The sequence below is a fragment of the Arvicola amphibius genome, chromosome 1, assembly GCF_903992535.2.
Source record: "Arvicola amphibius chromosome 1, mArvAmp1.2, whole genome shotgun sequence".
NCBI lineage: Eukaryota > Metazoa > Chordata > Mammalia > Rodentia > Cricetidae > Arvicola > Arvicola amphibius.
The window spans coordinates 188,248,534-188,266,161 of NC_052047.1; the positions used below are offsets into that span (position 1 = coordinate 188,248,534).

General features: G+C 44.4%; 1 protein-coding gene across 1 annotated transcript in view; it reads left to right on the forward strand.

Moving 5' to 3' along the window:
* The window catches only part of Sorcs3 (sortilin related VPS10 domain containing receptor 3), a 628,415-nt gene that overhangs the window by 296,647 nt on the left and 314,140 nt on the right, over positions 1-17,628 (forward strand). The window lies entirely within an intron of this gene.

Genomic DNA, 17,628 nt, shown 5'->3' on the forward strand with positions numbered 1-17,628 from the left:
TTAGAGAGACGTGGTCGGTCCCCAGCTGGCACAGCTCTGCTGTTGTTAGGTGGATCGGAACTAAAATGATCATAAGGCATTTCAGTATCTCTCAAACTCTAATAAGTTTTCTCTCATAATTCAGTTTTCATTCTCCAGTGGCTTTGCAAAGCCCTCTTTCTTCCCCACTTAGGCTTGGGAGTGAGCTTCTGCAAGGCGCACAGACATAAGACTCTTTGATTCTAACATGGCACTCAGCTCCCAGGAGTGGGCTTCATTTCCCGTGCAGTCCTTCCGACCTTTGACGGTTGTCAGTGAAGCAAATACCTTGCACACGGTGGCTTGCCGTGCTCAGAATATTCCCTTTAATCAAAATCTCTCATCTCTACACCGAGGCAAATTGACAAGCTGCTAGGAGGGAATGCATTCATTTGCCTCGGTGCTCATCTTGAACTCGGGACTGTAGTTATAGCGGTGGGATGAAACATCTTAGCTTTCAACTTTTCAGATTCCTTTTAAAATATGTCTCGAAATTTCAACCCGTCATTCCCTGGATTCTCTTCCCAGCTTGCGTTAAGCAAGATTCTTTTGATGCTCCCAGTTCCCAAATTATCTTCAGCTCTCCATTCTTACTGGTGGTGGGCTCCAGCAGGCTTTTCGGTTAATCTCATGGAAGCACTTGCTTTTTACCTAATGAGTTATTTATTCAACAGATGGTCGCTGCTTTCCGTGGAGGCTGTGAATCCATCAGATGAGATCTGTTGCCCCCGGCGAAATTGTAAATTGTGCTTTTATTTATAAAGTTCCTCATAAAAGTAACCATCGGCTTTTAATTTTGTCAGTGCATTTTTTCTTCTTCGAGAACAAGAAATTCTCCAAAACTTGATAGTTCCTAAGCCGTTAGGCTAAAGACAGAAGTGTTTGTGTGTGTGTGTGTGCGTGTGTGTGTATGTGTGTGTATTTGTGTGTGTGTTTGTGTGTGTGTTTGTGTGTATGTTTGTGTGTGTGTGTTTGTGTGTGTGTGTTTGTGTGTGTGTGTGTTTGTGTGTGTGTGTGTGTGTTTGTGTGTGTGTGTTTCCTTCTCAGTCACACTCTCAGGCAGGGATGATGGAACCTGTGGTTCAGTCCTCCGGGGAAGCTTTATGTCCAGTGTTTGCTCATCATTGCAGACCTTTGCAAACAGGTGCGATGGCAAAGCAGACTCTAGTCAGCTGCCCATGGCTCCATTGTCATGAATGATGGATCTGTAAACAACTTTCTAGTGGGACCTTTTGAGGGATAAGGCTTATTGGATGTCAATCTCTGAGGCCTACAGTGTGGTCTTCCTCACAGGGTGTGAATAGGATGCTACCTTTTTATATAGCAAGTGTCATCATTCCGCGTGAGAAAATCGGTAAGATACCTAGAACGTCTTTCATTGTTCTAGGCCAATGATATGGTGGCATCGGAATTATTTTAACAACATTGACCTTCCCTGCTCCATCTGATATGAATTCTGTCTCTCTGACACTCACTGTAATTAGTTCACCACCTGTGTGGGAGTTTGACTTTGTTCTGGTAGTCCAATACTGCAGGATGTCTCTGAGCCTGGCACTTGGAAGATGAATGATAGTGGATTCGATTTGGAGAGATCAAGGTTTGCCCCACTGATGTAAGGGCTCTGTTTGGGTGGAGGCTGGTGAGTGCCAGCCTGCAACTTCTTCTTCCCCTTACAGGAAATAAACATCCCTGGGTCCTCAGAATTCATTATTGTCACTCGAGTCTTGTCCTCGGGCCCACACAGTATGACAAGTGCCAGCGTCAAGTCTGTTTACCAGACCTGTGTTTTGTAAGCTCTGGCTGATGGCTGTGTATTTCCCAGCCAGAGATGCTTCATTCCTGTCTGTGAATCTCTCAGAGAAGGAACCTTTGAATGGACAGGGAATTGCAGGCATGTTGTGGTCTAATTGCTCAGGCTCAAAAGCCACCGCCACCTGCACCTTTAGGGACAGTGTTGGAAATGGAAAGGATAATACACAGATGTAACTGCCAAGGATGTGGCTGAGTCACTGTAGTGTGTGTGTGTGTGTGTGTGTGTGTGTGTGTGTGTGTGTGTGTGTAGTGGATCTGACATCAGCATAGAACTATGATTTTATTTTATGGAGCTTCTAAAACTTTCCTTGCACTGGGCTCAGTTCAGTGCTATAGTAACTAAGACCTCTTTGACTTGGGTCTGAAAGCTTTATCTCTCCTGTACAGATGAGGGAACTAAGGCTCAAGCAGGTCCCCATTTATCTTTGTTTAAAAAAAAGCTGGTAAGAGGTGTCTGATACTCCATTCTGCTCTCTCTGACCCTGTTGATTGGCTGACATTGCCATGGGTCCGGAGCTCAAGAGGATTGGAGTTGTTGTGATAGCAGCAATAACCTGAGGTTACCGGAGGCTTTCTGCTCATTAGTATGGAAGGATTAGCAGTTTTTGGGCGGTGGAGGGGTGTGTTACACACTCCATCCTTAATTGATTTACCAGTGAGAAGGATAATTACTTCCCAGAATGCACTGCGGAAATGATTTTTCCAGTGAGCATGCTTTCCTATGTCAGGTTGCTTGCTGAAGGGGCGTTGTATGCATGACCAACTGGTCACATAGGTCCATGCTGTTCTCCAGATAAACCCGAGAAACCCCTATAGAAAACAGAAAATGAAATGTAGAACTGTCGGCTTCCTCCTTTCCCTGGCCCACATCTCCTGATAGTCTTGGGGGAATGAGGAGACTGAGCAGTAGAGTGTCACACCTGCGCTCACAGATATTAACGTCCCTTGTACCAGAGTCACACAGTAAACAGTGGATGTGTCGAAGCTGCTTGTCCTTGTGAAGCACTGGGCTAAGCGTCTACCAAGCAAAGCATCCGAGGGGGGAGGGCTGTGACTTCAGAAATGTGTAATTCTTCCTGGGTTCATAAGATGCACACATGTCAACCATACACACAGACCTAGAGATGCAAACCCCAGGGCACGCGGGAGTAAGGAGAACACGGGTCAGGTGGTGGTTTTTATTCCTCCAGTGCTCCAAATGACTGCCATCGTGGGACGACAGATGCCCGGAGTAGCCAGAGAGGGTTAACACACTATTTTAAAAAAATAAGATTTATGGACTACAGTTGTTTTGACCTCTTGTGCTCAGTTTGTATCGTTATTCAAGGTGATAAGAAAGGCCACATGTGAAGAGTGGATGTTGGGAGAGGCCATGACACTTAGGCTGCCCCGTGAGAATGCAACGAGCTATTGCTAGATCAGGGTTCCAGACTAGAAACGAGGCTTCCAGAGAGCCCACTGCCTGACCATGCTTCTAATTGGGACCGGAGTTGATAATCATTCTTTCACTACCTCCAGACCGTCCTGGACTGAGCATAACTCCCCGAAGCCTAGCTGTTTATAAAGCCCCAGGTGTGCCTCATTCACGAGCCACGAGCCACCGTCGCTTTCCCCATGTCTTTCCTGTCTTTTAAAACCCAACCTGCTGGCTGTCTGAGTGAAATTGATCTCTGTGCTGATGGAGAGGAATGGTTTCTCTTGTGTTCATTCACAAGCACCTTGTTTTTCTTGCCTCCTAAATTAACACAGTTACTAGAGTGCGGGAACAATGTATCAGGAGAGGTGTTTGTGGGAACCGTGGGCAGGAAGGATCGGGGAAATAGAAGGGTGTGAGTTTGCTCCCTGAGTCCACGTCCAGCCCTGCTTCTTCCTGGTGTGTCCAGGGAGAGAATCAGAAAACACTCCCGTCTGTCTCCCTTGCTCCCCAAGAGAAAGAATTAGGTCTCACCGTGGGCTAAGACATCAGAAGAAGGGCAACCACTGCAGGAAGAAATGGTTGTGAGCTCCTGTCTTCCTTTGCAAGTGTGACCCAGCTAAGCGGAGGCCTTGAAGCATGTTTTGATTCAACTAATCACTTAAAGGAAAAAGAACCCAGACTAATTCTTGGAAATTCACTCTTTAGTCATGAAGTCCCTCTCTCAGCAGATACATGTATGTGCTTCCCTGTGTAAATTACTGCTGAATGCTGTAGCCAAGAGTTTATTTAAAGGCTCATTAAAATGATTGCTATTTTTTTCTTTTGCATTTTATTTGAAAATGGGAAGATTATAAACCCATCGCCTGGCTTTTCTCCAAATTGCCCTTTAGGGTTTCTTAGCAAATATATTTATTATCTTTTTTTAAAAAAATAAAATATAATTTCAGTGATATTATCTCCCCAGTTAAGGGGAATAACGTAAATTAGCTACTTACTTTTTTTTGAGGGATTATGCTTAGCCACCATAGTTTTAAATTTGGTTTTTATTGGTTTGAAGTTTTCATGTGTGTATTGAGGATTTCAACAAAGATGTCAGGGTTCAAATCTAAGAAAAGAGGGGTTATTTTTCCTTCTGTATAATGCTGGTTAGACTGCAACAAGGATCGAAAGGAAACTTGTGTTTCTGGATGGCGTATGAGAGGCCCATCCTGTTTACCTGCCTAGATCATCTGAGCATCACACATGCTCAACCCAGTCATGAGAAGAGGCTTCTGTTCTGACCGATTGTAAGCCAAGAGTACAGGGTAAAATTGGAAGTGGAAAAAGGAAGATGAAGGGCAAACCCAGAGGAGGAGGCTTGAGGGAAAAATAAGGAGACTGACATCCTGGATGGCAAGTGACAGCTAAGAGTGTACTTTGGAGGCTTCTTAAAAAAGAAGCTAGTGTCTCAGTCTGAAGAAATGAAACATGGAGAGCTGGAGAGATGGCTCAGTGTTCAGGGCACTCACTGCTCTTCTAAAGGACCAGAGCTGCATTCCCTATGCCCACAGCTGGCCGCTCACAACCTCCTATAACCCCAGTTCCAGGGGATCCAGCGCCCTCTTCTGGCATCTGTGGGCACAGGGGATCCAGCGCCCTCTTCTGGCATCTGTGGGCACTTGCACATATTCACACAGACACAGAAAGGACAATTAAATATGGAAGTGAAGATATTTCTTTCATTGCGCTCTTCCCTTCCATCCCTCCCCTAACTGGGTCTTCTTGATCCCTCACTTGCCATCCCCTACCTTCTACCGGCCCTCAATTTATTCAGGAGATCTTAATTATTTTTCTTCCTGGGGCTCACCACACCATGTGTGTCACTTTTAGGGTCCTGCTTTTTGCCCAGCTTCTCTGGGATTGTGGATTATAGCTTTGTTATCCTCTGATTTACATCTAATATCCACTTATGAGTGAGTACATACCATGTTTGTCTTTCTGGGTCTGGGTTACCTCACCCAGGATGTTTTTTTCTAGTTCCATCCATTTGACTGCAAATTTCAAGATGTCATTTTTCTGCTCCATTGTGTAAATGCACCACATTTTCTTTATGCTATTGGGGGGGGGGGTAGGGAGAAACTATGGGGATAGGGAGAAACCTGGTGCTAGAGAAGTTCTCAGGAATCCACAAGAATGACCCCAGCCAGCTAAGACTCTCTAGCAATAGTGAAGAGGGTGTCTGAAAAGGCCTTCCCTTTTAATTAGATTAGTGAATACCCTAACTGCCATCATAGAACCTACATTAGTAACTGATGGAAGCAAATGCAGTGACCCACAGCCAAGCCCTGAACTGAGCTCCCGGAGTTCAGCTGAAGAGAGGGAGCAGGGATCATATGAACAAGGTGGGGTCAAGACCATGATGGGGAGTCAAAGACAGCTGGCCTGAGCTAGTGGGAGCTCACAGATTATGGACTGATAGCTGGGGAACCTGCATGGGATCGAACTAGGTGCTCTGAATGTGGGTGACAGTTATATGGCTTGATCCGTGGCAGGGAGAACTGGTGGTGGGTATCTATCCCAGGTGCATGAACTGGCTTTTTGGAGCCCATTCCCTATGGTGGGATGGGAGGGGTGCCTAGTTCTGCCTGAAATTGGCATGACAGACCTTGTTGACTCCCCAAGGAAGGCCTTACCCATGCTGAGGAGTGGATGGGGGATGAGAAGGAGGGAGATGGGGGACAGGAGAAGGGGAGGGAGGGGGAACTGAGGTTGGTATATAAAATAAAAAGTATTTTTTAATTTAAAAAAGGAAAAGAAAAATATGGAAGCGAAGACGGGAGTACTAACAGGTGTGTTGGGTTTCAGAGCTGCAAGGTATGAAGGTGTGTGTGTGTGTAAGAGAGAGAGAAAGAGAGAGAGAGAGAGAGAGAGAGAGAGAGAGAGAGAGAGAGAGAGAGAGAGGGAGGGAGGGAGAGAGAGGAGATATTCTGCCCCCACCCCGTACCTCAGGGGTGGAGTTAGTACTCCGTGTTGAAGGATTTGGGGTCCGTAGCAGCTTTGATAAGAGGCCCCACAGCACGAGAGCTGTATAAGGAAGGCTGGGGCCGTGACTCCTGGACCAATGAGAAATCTCAGCGAATACACCTGGTTGACCGTGTTCCCTCTGCCTCTCAGCCTTCAGTTGGCCTCCAGGCTGTGTTTTATTGGACATCACAAGTAAGAATAGTGTTTGTAGGGTTTTCAGGAGCAGGATGCTGCATCCTTCCTGAAGTTTCAGTGTGCAGTGTACAGGAAGTGCCTCCCACTGCCCCTAGCTGCATATCATGATGAAAACAACCACCACTAGGAAAAGAAATGACTTCTATTTTATTTCACCCTGGGTGAGCTCAACCAAGCAATGTGATTGCTGCTGGCATTCATGCTCCCCTTGCCCCTGCACTCCTATTACCAGCCCAAGGTCATAGTAACAGAAGCTTTTACTCAGAACACATGATGCTGGTGAATGTGTCTAGGTAGTAAGGATGGGAGTTCTGGGAGCCTCGGATCAGCCAAGTTTCTCAGGCACAACTTTGGAGTTGGTATTGCCTAAGCTGGGGTCTGAGTCAGCAATGCAGAGACACTGGTCAAATGGAGGGCGCTGTTCACACTTGCAGCGCTGTGTGACCAACCAAAGAGAGAAAATGACCCAGAGAGGACAGAGCTATGGATAATGTACATGACTGTCTCCTGTCTGGGCTGCTGGACATAGAGAAGGCGGTGTCCCACCTAGAGTGTCTCTGCCTTCTGTTCTTGCCACACCTAGCAAGGCCAGCCAGTGGTGTCGAGGAAAGACCTTCACATGCGGGCTGTGCCCTTCTTGCTGTGTGACCTTAAATGCTTTATTGAACTTCTTGAAGCCCCTCTTTTCATGTCTGTCAGTGGTGCTTGTAGGAGTGATATTAATTTTTCAGAATCGCTTTAAGAATTGAACGATACCTGCAGCAGGCCTGGTGTGAAGCAGACGTTCCACAGTATAGCTTCTTCCCTCCAGTTAAATGGTCTTCTCTTTGGCCTTTTCCTCTGCTCAGCGGTATCTTCCAGGTCCCAGGTGCTCTCGATCTGTGTAGCATGCTTCTCTCCTGGGAGAAGAAACCTATGCCTTTCTCAGTCTAGCTTTAGACAAAGTTCTTTCACCTTTTACAAGAAAAGTAACCTTCTCTGTGCTCCTCTGTTTCACACTCTCTCCACCCCTTCATGAATCAACTCATGGACTGTATGTTATTTAATCAAGTAGAAGTCCAAATTAATGTTTTTATAGCTCTGACAAGCATATACAAAGCATTACCCATCACTTAACCATCCCCAGTTGACAAGCAGAGCTAACCAGAGCACAGATTCATATCCTTGTGTGCCCCCTCCACAGTTTCAGACATCTTCATCGCTGTGACCTCTCCACCAAACTATCTGCTCCTCCATCCCCACTTTTACCGAATTTTGCTTGCTCCTTCCTCACAGTGAACCCCCACAACTCTACCTGATCCTCCATCATCATTGTTTCTCCTAAGCCAAACTCTGCCCCAACTGTGCAGAAACAGATACCTTCGTGACTACAGGTTAGCTCCCCTGACACTCTAGATCTTCTTGTAGGGCTGGAGGATTCTGCGCACTGATGACCTAGACCTAACACTGGCTGATGTATTTAAGGGCAATGATCTCTTGAAAGTAAGAGCTAATTGCCCCAAATCTGAGACTCTCAGTTATACAAGCTAATGTTGGCTTGGCATCTGGAACTGCAATTTTCCTGACTGGGCATTAGAAAAGAGAAGGACGACTAATGTTTACTGAAAATTTAAGTCATGCAAAAGCCATCAGAACTTTTTCTTGGTTGTGTCTCTAATGCAATTGATGAAGAATCTATCTGAGTCCCTGTAAGAGGAGAAACTTACCAGGTCTTCATGGCCACTTAAGTGAAGAGCCATGGGTTTGGTGACTCTCAAGCAACTTCCTGCCAAATTACTCTGGAAGACACTGCATGGCACAGGCTGTGCCAGCATGAAGCTAAGGACAAAGCTGACAGCTGAAAGTTGGTGGTGCTGTTGACTTAGGAATCCCAGAGCTTCAATGGCACCGGTGTTAGGAGAGTTTAGGTAGATCCTTTGGGTTGGGGTAACTCTATTGGAGAATGTGCCCTTTGGCACATGGTTGCTATTTCAGCTCCACAAGACCAAGTTGGACTTGGACTAGCCACACACGGCAAGATCAGAAGAGAACATGAGCCAAGGTTTAATGAGAGAAACACTCCAAACCACGGAGCATTTGCTTAACATACTAGGGTTAGAGAAGGCACCAAACAGAAAGGAGGAAAACTATCCAAACTCAAGGAAGAAACTAGAAATATTAGAACCTAATCTGGACATGAAGTGAAAGCAGGCTGAGCCTAGGGTTCCCTGATGAGCTTGGGGAGTTATTGGCACTTAGATTTTTCTTTTTCCAGTACTTTTTGTCCATAGAATGGTATCAGATGGGGCACTTGACTGATTAATAAAACAGCCAGGCTGGGCTAGACAAGGACAGCCACATAAGAAGAGTTGCAGAGAGATAGCATGCAATTATCCAAAGTGGTCCTTGGCCTGAACCTCAGGTCTTCCATCATCCAAAAAGTGGTGGCAGCAAATGTATGCAGGAAAGATTTCTCGGATTGCACTCTGAACCTGCGGAGAAGAGCGAGCTGGTGTCTGAGCTGAGCTTAGCACAGGCTGCTTGGTAACAAGATTGGGAAAGATGAACTCCTGGCTTGCTGGTCTCTGCTGCCCCACCCTGATCCCAAGTCACAGAGCATTAGCATTCGAGACCTCGAGGGAGAACAGCCTCACAGACAGAAGGCTGTAAAAAGTTATTTCTCTGTGGAGATTTTTCTCAGTATTAATAGCTTCTTGACGTGGCTGTCTGGAAACCTGTCTTGCTTCAGCTGGACCCTAAGCCAATTGCAAATGGTTTGGAGCACTGCATGTCACCTCTCTTCTTGAGTGGCTATAAAGATAATTTCTCTTTAGTCTCACAGCTGGTTGCATGTGAGTCTGTCTGTGTTGAATCTGCCCTCATGTAGGAAGGTAGGAGCTTGAGGCTTGAACTATCATCCCTGGACCACAGAGGCCATGAATCATAAAGGTATGTGTATACCTGATCTTTTCCAATGATGGTACCCACAGGACTTGTAGTTTGTCTCAGGAATTAGTCATTGCTTTGGTCATGCCAATCCTTGCTTAGGAACCTTCCACAGAATCCCAAATGCGAGAAGATGTCCGTGCTTTTGTTTGGAGACCCAAAAGTCCACAGTCCAGCTCTCCAGGTTTCAACTTGCCCCGTTCAACTGTTCCTACGCTATCATCTGGCACAAGCTTTAATTGTTCAAAATTTCAGGCCATTTTGTATAAAATGGGTTCTCTTCCTGCCTCCCTATGTCAGCCAGCACACTTTGGCTCCACGACTTACAGAGAACGCTATCTTTATTCCTGAAAGGTGGGAAATTGTCTACTTCTTGTGAAAAAGTTCAAGTCTAACGCTCCAGTCTCTGATTCAGTGACATCATCCAGAACACAGCTCTTTCTTTCTTCTCTGTCATCTAGAACTATCCTCTGTCTATGGCCTAGGAAAATGTTCCTGTCTTGGATGACAGAGTGTTTGCAGGGGTTCTAATAACATACCCAGGTAGGAAACTATCCAGAAGCATAGCACAAGGTATTTTGAGTGAGGGGATTTCTCCCAGCATCCCCCAGCCTCCAGCCTCCAGCATCACATTGTGTTGGCATGCTCACATTTAGCTCAGCTGGCCTGCGTGGTGCCAAGATTCATCCTACATGGAAGGCAATACCAAAATAAAATAGGTGTTCCATTAACAAGGAGAGGCATAGCAAAAGTTATATAAGTAACAAACCCCACCATATAGTGGTAACCTCATAGGATCTTTTGAACATCAAATGAGATAGAACATCTCAGTTTGGCATTTTTCTTATTTTCTGTCTTTCTTGTCTGTACCATGGCTCTCAATGACAGGTGTTCACTTCAGCTAGCAAAAGTGCACTCCTCTTTTAACACTTAGCATGACCTCCCATGAAGCCCTTTTGACACTTCACTATCGAATCTCACCTGAAATCCTAGGTAGAGTTCTAGCCCCAACTCTTGCAACCATACAGCTGTAAATGGGTAGATTGCTGCTGATAATCTGAGGAAATTAAAAAGTCCCGAATCGCAGATCCTGCAGATCCCAGTCCTCTTTTTCTTCTCTTCCGTGCTGTGACTCTGCGTTCCGGAGGAGGCTAGAGATAGAGTTTAGGTCCCAACCGCTGTGAGCTGCTTTTCCAAAGAGGACTGTAGTGATGAGCTGCGGGCTGCATTCTCACCCGGCTTCCGGCCACCTGGCTAGCTTATGCCCCGACATAACAACACATAAACTGTATTCATTTAAACACTGCCTGGCCCATTAGTTTCGACCTCTTATTAGCTAATTCTCATATCTTGCTTTAACCCATATTTAGTAATGTGTGTAGCACCACGAGGTGGTGTCTTACCAGGAAGGATTCAGCATGTCTGACCTGGTGGCTGGCTTCATGGCGACTGTCCCAAAGAGGAGAGGCATGGCGACTGCCTGAAGCGTCTTGCCTCACTCCCAGCATCCTGTTCTGTCTACTCCACCCACCTATGTTCTAACCTATTAGGCCAAGCAGCTTCTTTATTAATTAACCAATGAAATCATAAGATAGATAGAAGACACACCTATATCAGAGGACCACCTAATGAATCCGAGGCTTGGGAAATTTGTCCTAATAGAGATTAGGACACAAAATTAATTTAAAAAAAATCCAGCATGCAGTATATTTACCACATGACTTTGCACCATGGATGCCGTCACCTTGTGCAATACCAACAGATTGGACCTGACACACTTTGTTCAGATTTAAGGCGATTGAATGTCATAAATTTTACTGTTTTTGCTATACATGTGTTGTCTACATTTATTGAAATATAATGGTTTCATGAGGAAAGCAAGGGCTCAGTCCTTTTCTGCTGTCGTTCCTCATACTTAGCTATCATGTTAGTATATCTTTGTATTGGATTGTGCTAGCATGTTTGGTTTCTAAAATTGCTATTTGTGTTGCTGATGAGTTTCATAAAAATTGTTAAGTGAACTTTGATTTGGGATTAGGAAAGAATTTAAAAATAATTCCTGAAATGGCCCTAAAAATATCTCTGTCATTTGTACTACCCGTTTATACAAAGTTACCTTTTTGACATTGGTGTTTATAAAATCAAAATATAAATCAACAATGAAAAATGGTGAAGGTACCGTATAGCCTGCAGCATCAAATATTCAGCCAAGATTTAGTTACCTATGTAAAAATAAACACGTACATTTCACTAGTGTGTAAATTTGTTTGTCTTCAATAAATGATAAGACATATATATGCTAAAGTGTTTTATGATTAAATTTTTATCATTTGTTGTAGCAAACATTTGACTGTATACTTATTTTGTATACATATATGTGTAAGATCTTATAAAAATTTATCAGGTGTAAAGGAGTCACATCTGGGAAATCTGAACATGTCCTGGTTCAAGTGCTGGGGTCACAGCTCCGTGAGTAAAGAGCTTGATGCGAACATGAAGGCTTGAGTTTGAGTCCCCAGCCCCGTGCTGTGTGCCCGGTGCGACACGGTGTGCCTGGTGCGGCAGTGTGTGTCTGCACGGTGTGCCTGGTGCAGCAGTGTGTGTCTGCACGGTGTGCCCGGTGCGGCAGTGTGTGTCTGCACGGTGTGCCCGGTGCGGCAGTGTGTGTCTGCATGGTGTGCCTGATGTGCCATGGTGTGAGGGGGAGACAGGAGAATCCCGGATGCTCCTGGACCTGCTAGCCTAGTAAATGTAGCAGTAACCAATAAGAGGCCCTGTTCCAAACAAGGTGAAAGTTGAGGACCTAAGGTTATTCTCTGACCTGCATACGCAACCCTTGGTACATACACACCTACATCCATCTATGCTTTCACATGAAACACACACACACACACACACACACACACACACACAATGAAGAGATAGAGACATTCCTGAGGGACAGCAAACATTTTTTCTTTTTCATATTTTTTTATTTTTTTTAAAAACTACTTCTCATTTTACATAACAACCCCAGTTCCCCCTTCCTCCCCCTTTCACACCCCAGTTTCCCCCTCCCCATCCCTATTCACTCCTCAGAGGGAGTAAGGCCTTCCTTGGGGAGTCAGCAAGGTCTGACAGACCAACTTGAGGAAGGACCAAGCTCTTCCCCCTGTATCAGTGCTGAGCAAGATATCCCACAATAAGGAATGGGCTCCAAAAAGTCAGTTCAAGCAGCTAGGATAGGTCCTGGTGCCACTGCCAGGGCTCTCCTCATCAGATCAAGCCATATGACTGGCACTCACATTCAGAGGGTCTAGTTTGGTCCCACGCAGGTTCCCCAGCTTTCAGTCCACAGTATGTGAGCTCCCACTAGCTTGGCTCAGCTGTCTCTGGTTTTCCCATCATGCTCTTGACCCTGCCTTGTTCATATGACCCCCTCCTCCTTTTCTTTAACTGAACTCTGAGTTCAGCCCAGTGCTTGGCTGTGGGTCACTGCATCTAGCAGGCATGCGTTGTTAGTGTCTAGAACATAACATCGTAACATAAGGTTTTATTACCTTTGGCAAGAGTACAGGATGACTCAAATATTATGGCTGTTCAACAGGAACTGTATTTCATGTTTTTCCTTTAAGTCTCTAGATATCGCCTTACACACAGACTGGACACATTATATAAAAAAATCGGTACATTTTAAAAGGATTGTGTTCTTATCAATCCCTTTGGGTGTGATGATTTTAAAAGTTTTAAAATACTTTTCTGGGTACAACAGCAAGTACACTCATTCTCTGTCTCTGGTTTCACAGACTTACAGACCAAATTGCTGGTTTATTCTTCTGCAGAGATATGGGCACATTCCTGCTTCCTCAGTTCCCAGCTCCCTGTCATTTCCAGCCCTCACTGAGAATTATCACTGATTTAGAAATCTGATTGTAGTCCATTTCAGAGAGCAGAGGCAGATGAAGACAAAGATGACTTCATATTACTCCCAAAGTAGCAGAGTCCTAGAAAAGTCCTCTTATGTTTTGCCTCCTTTTTTTCAGGAATGACTTCACAGTGTGGCAGACTTGCAGGGAGCCCGGGGATTCTGAATGGCACAGCCTTCACCTGGCTGATGAGAATTCTCTAAGTGACTGTAGTGTGTGAAAGGGCACTGTTAAATAATAGTAATAGCTAAAGTATGCTAGAGGCTGGAATAATCATTCTGTGATTGATTTTCAAAATAGTTCTTTAATCCTTATGACATTATATTTAATCCCATTTTGTAATATGGAGATAGAGTCTGAGAAAGATTAAACACCCCAGAAGAGGGGATTGGAGGGATATATTGGTCGTTATGAGCCCTTGTTTCACTTAAAGATGACCTAAATTTGGTTCCCAGTACCTATGTGAAGTGGCTCTCATTAGCTCCAGGGTATATGACTGACACCCTCTTCTGTCCTCCATAGACACTACGCTCTTGTGTGCACACCCTCCTGCAGACATAGTTAAAAATAAAAATGATTTTAAAAACCTCAAGAATATTGGAAGCCAAGTCTTTCAAGTGAGGTTTGGTTGACCCAAGATTCTACCCTCTGACACTGTATCCTACTGAGTTCTAGAAAGAGTGCATCCCTATTACCCTCTGACACACTGTATCCTACTGAGTTCTAGAAAGTGTGCATCCCAACTATCATCTGACACACTGTATCCTACTGAGTACTCTCTGACACACTGTCTCCTACTGAGTTTTATAAAGTGTGTGTCCCTATTTTCAAAGGATTTAGGATAACTTTATAGTTTCTCCACTCTGGCCTCTCACTTCAGGGTCACAGGAAAGAAAATTTGTAAATGCTACTTCTCACCTGAGTGAATGTACGGAGGGGCCCTGAATTTGTATACATGGAACACTTGTTATCCAAAATGCGTAGATTTCAGATCCCCTTGATTTTGGAATATTTGCTTACATAAGACATAATGAAATATCTATCTTGGAGAACGAGACTTTAATTCTCAGCACAAAATTTATTTGGGTTTCATATATACCATATATACAGTGTGAATTAGATTTCATATTTTTTTAAATATCTGTGTTTGTTACTATGACCAATCCTAAGAAGCCACGTACAGGCTTTTCCAGTTATGATGTTTCTCTAAAAGCTTTGGGGTTTTGTAACATTTTGGATTTGAAATTTTTTTTGGACTAAGGGTGCTCAGATTATAATAATTTAATTTTTGAGAAAAACATGTATGAGAACTTCTATATTACTCCTATCCCTCTTCCCTCAGCTTCCTCAAGGCATCCTTTCCTTCTAAAATTCATGATTTCTTATTCATTTATTATAGTTACACATATGTACATGTATGTACACACATGTATGTATGACCTATTGAGTCCATTTCGCATCGCTCATGTCTAGATGTGTCTGGAGCTGACCGATTCAGACTCGACACCCTATGTGGACTATCCTATGAGATTGTCCCTGGAGGAAACTCATGCTTCCTCTCAGCAGCCACTGACCAGCTACAGCTCGACATCTAGGTGTGGGAGTTTGTGATGGTTCTCTGCTCGTGTTGGGATGTCTGCTGGTTCATCTGTAGTTTATAAAGCTTTTGTGATGATCATGCTGTATTTGTAGCATCAAGAACCTTTGGGCTAATTAAGTGAAGAAGCATTCCTTTAACATGGAAGATTTTCGGTGTCTTTGGTACCCTAGATCTTGGCTGTTATGCAGGCATGTGCAAGAATGTGGTGAGACCTGTGCCTCAGAGGAGGAAAGACATGGTGTGCCAGCTTTCTGTAGCTGTGACGAAATTCCCAATATAGGCAACTTATGTGGAGAAAAGTTTTATTTTAGTTCACGAGTTTAGAGCTTTGGGCCATTCTTGCTTGGCCTCATTGGGCAGGACATCTTGGGGTTAGTGCATGGCAAAGAAGGCGCTGTCATGGCATATAACAAACAGAGATAGGGAATGGAGGGAGAGAGAGACACATCGAGAGGAGTCTAGCTGGAGACTTTTCTCTGTCCTGTCCGGTCCCGCTGGACCATTTTCTCTCCTGCTGCCGGCCCCCACAGCCACTTATAAAATAATCATTCAGAGGCTAATATTAATTATAATTGTTTGACCAATGGCTCAGGCTTCCTATTGGCTAGCTCTACATATAAATTAACCCATTTCTAATAATCTTTGTTTTTAATAATCATGTGCCCCGTGACTTACCAGTAATGCTTTGGCATCTTACTCCTCTGGTGGCTGCTGGCGTCTGCCTGACCACCTTCTTTCTCCCTGTCTCTTTGCTTGGATTTTGTCCCTAGCTATATTCTGCCCTGCCATAGGCCAAAGCAGCTTCCTTATTAACTAATGATAATAAAACATATTCATAGCACACAGAGGAGCATCCCATATCAGAGGAGCTCAAGGGTAAAGGACCCCAATATGCCTTTCAAGGGTATGTCCCTATTGATCTAAATTCCTTCCTGTGGCCATGACCTTCTAGACATTCTGTTGCTTCCAGTCAGTTCTGAGGATCAAGTCTCAATACACGGGTCTTTAGGGGACATTTCAAATTCAAACCGTAGCACACTGGTTCTTCCTAGCGAATTGAAGAAACTCATGGTGAGCTATCATTCAGTTATTTATGGACACGCCAGTAGGGGTTGCTAAGGACCGTGGTGGGGTATGGAAAGAGGGATTTCCAGGGAGAGAAAACTCAACTGGCCACAGTAGAGTTGTGACAGCAAATTGCACTCAGAATCACTCAGTAAGCTGAGTGGAGGTGGAGGGAAAGTTGCTATCAGCTGGCAGCAAGAGGAAGGCAAGTGATGAGAGGCCACGTGCTACGTCTCCCAGCGAGGTTTCTCTAGGAGGAAGTCTGCTCCAGGTCTGTGTCCAGACAGATCCCTTCAAGAATAGGGTAGAGGCCTGAGGAATGGATGAAATGGACAGCAGAGATTTGGCATTGCTTTATAAAAACAAAACATGATCATGAAACACCAAGATGTGGAGCTGTGAGAAATTTATTTGTGATTTAAATGCATTCATAAGATGATTCTCTGTCGTGGTTCTGCTATGTGTGTGGCTGTGGAATGCTATTCATTATGAGTTATTTTTAATGGTCATAGAGCTGTGTGTGCAATGTCTGTGCTGTAGTCGGGGGCACTAGCATGCTGTTCTAGGCATGAGATGATGGGAACATAGACTTGCCAGTGAGGAAGGTGAGAAGCCAGATATCACGTTATTATAAAGGCAAAAGCCGCCACCTTCATGTTTGCTTGGATGTTGGGGCACACAAAGCACCTGTTATGGTTGGTTCACAACCTTTCAGCCTGAGTGATAGAGTGAATCGGTGGGAGTTGGGGATCTGGGCACAGTAATAAGGCATAGATGGGCTACAGAAAAGTAGTTGATTTGGTTGGGCCATTTTGATGCCATGAAAGATTTGGGTGAGAAGACTATTAGCCACTTTGATTAATGGGTCCAGATCTTACGATGGAATGGGCTTGAACTGAAGAGCACACATGAGTCTCTTTGGCAAACAGACAGCCTTAACAATGCAATCTCTTCGGGGCTCTTTCTGTTGAACATAGGATCAAGTGCAAACAAGCCCAGCTTACTGTCAATCCTTCAAACCTTTATTGAAAATTCACTCTGTGGTCAGTTGATACTAAACACTTAGAATCACAAAGATGAACTAGACGCAGCCTATGCCTTAGGACACACATTATAATGAACCTAGTGTTTTTGGTGACTCAGAGGAGACATTAAGTCCACCATGAGTGGTTGGAGGAAGCCAACACTGAACTAAGCCTAGAAAGACAATGCGCAGGAGAAATAGCTCCACAGGAGAGAGCTACCTGCCATTTATGGCATTGACCTGAAATTTGATCCCTGGGACCTACACGATAGGTCTGCAAGTTGTCCTCCACAAACACAATAAATGTGTTAAACAAAAGAAATGAACTATAATTTGTCCAGTGTATTTTTTATGTGTTGCTCTTGTAATTGCAATTCACTTTTGAAATTAGGCACATTCCAGAAAATAAGGGTGTTAATTTAGATGCCAGGGACCTTAAGATTGAATTAATTAGAAGAGTACACTACCAAATTCAAGAATTCTTACCCATAGGAAAACTGATGTTGGGTGTCTTATCAGATCTTTTTCAGCCTGACTGAATACTTAGGACACCTAAATTCACCATTAGGCAAAGCATCATTAAATATTAGAGTCAAGAAGGATATATTCCCCTCTAGTCTAGAATGGCCAGGTTATGCTCGTGCCTTCAAAGGGCAGCATCCCC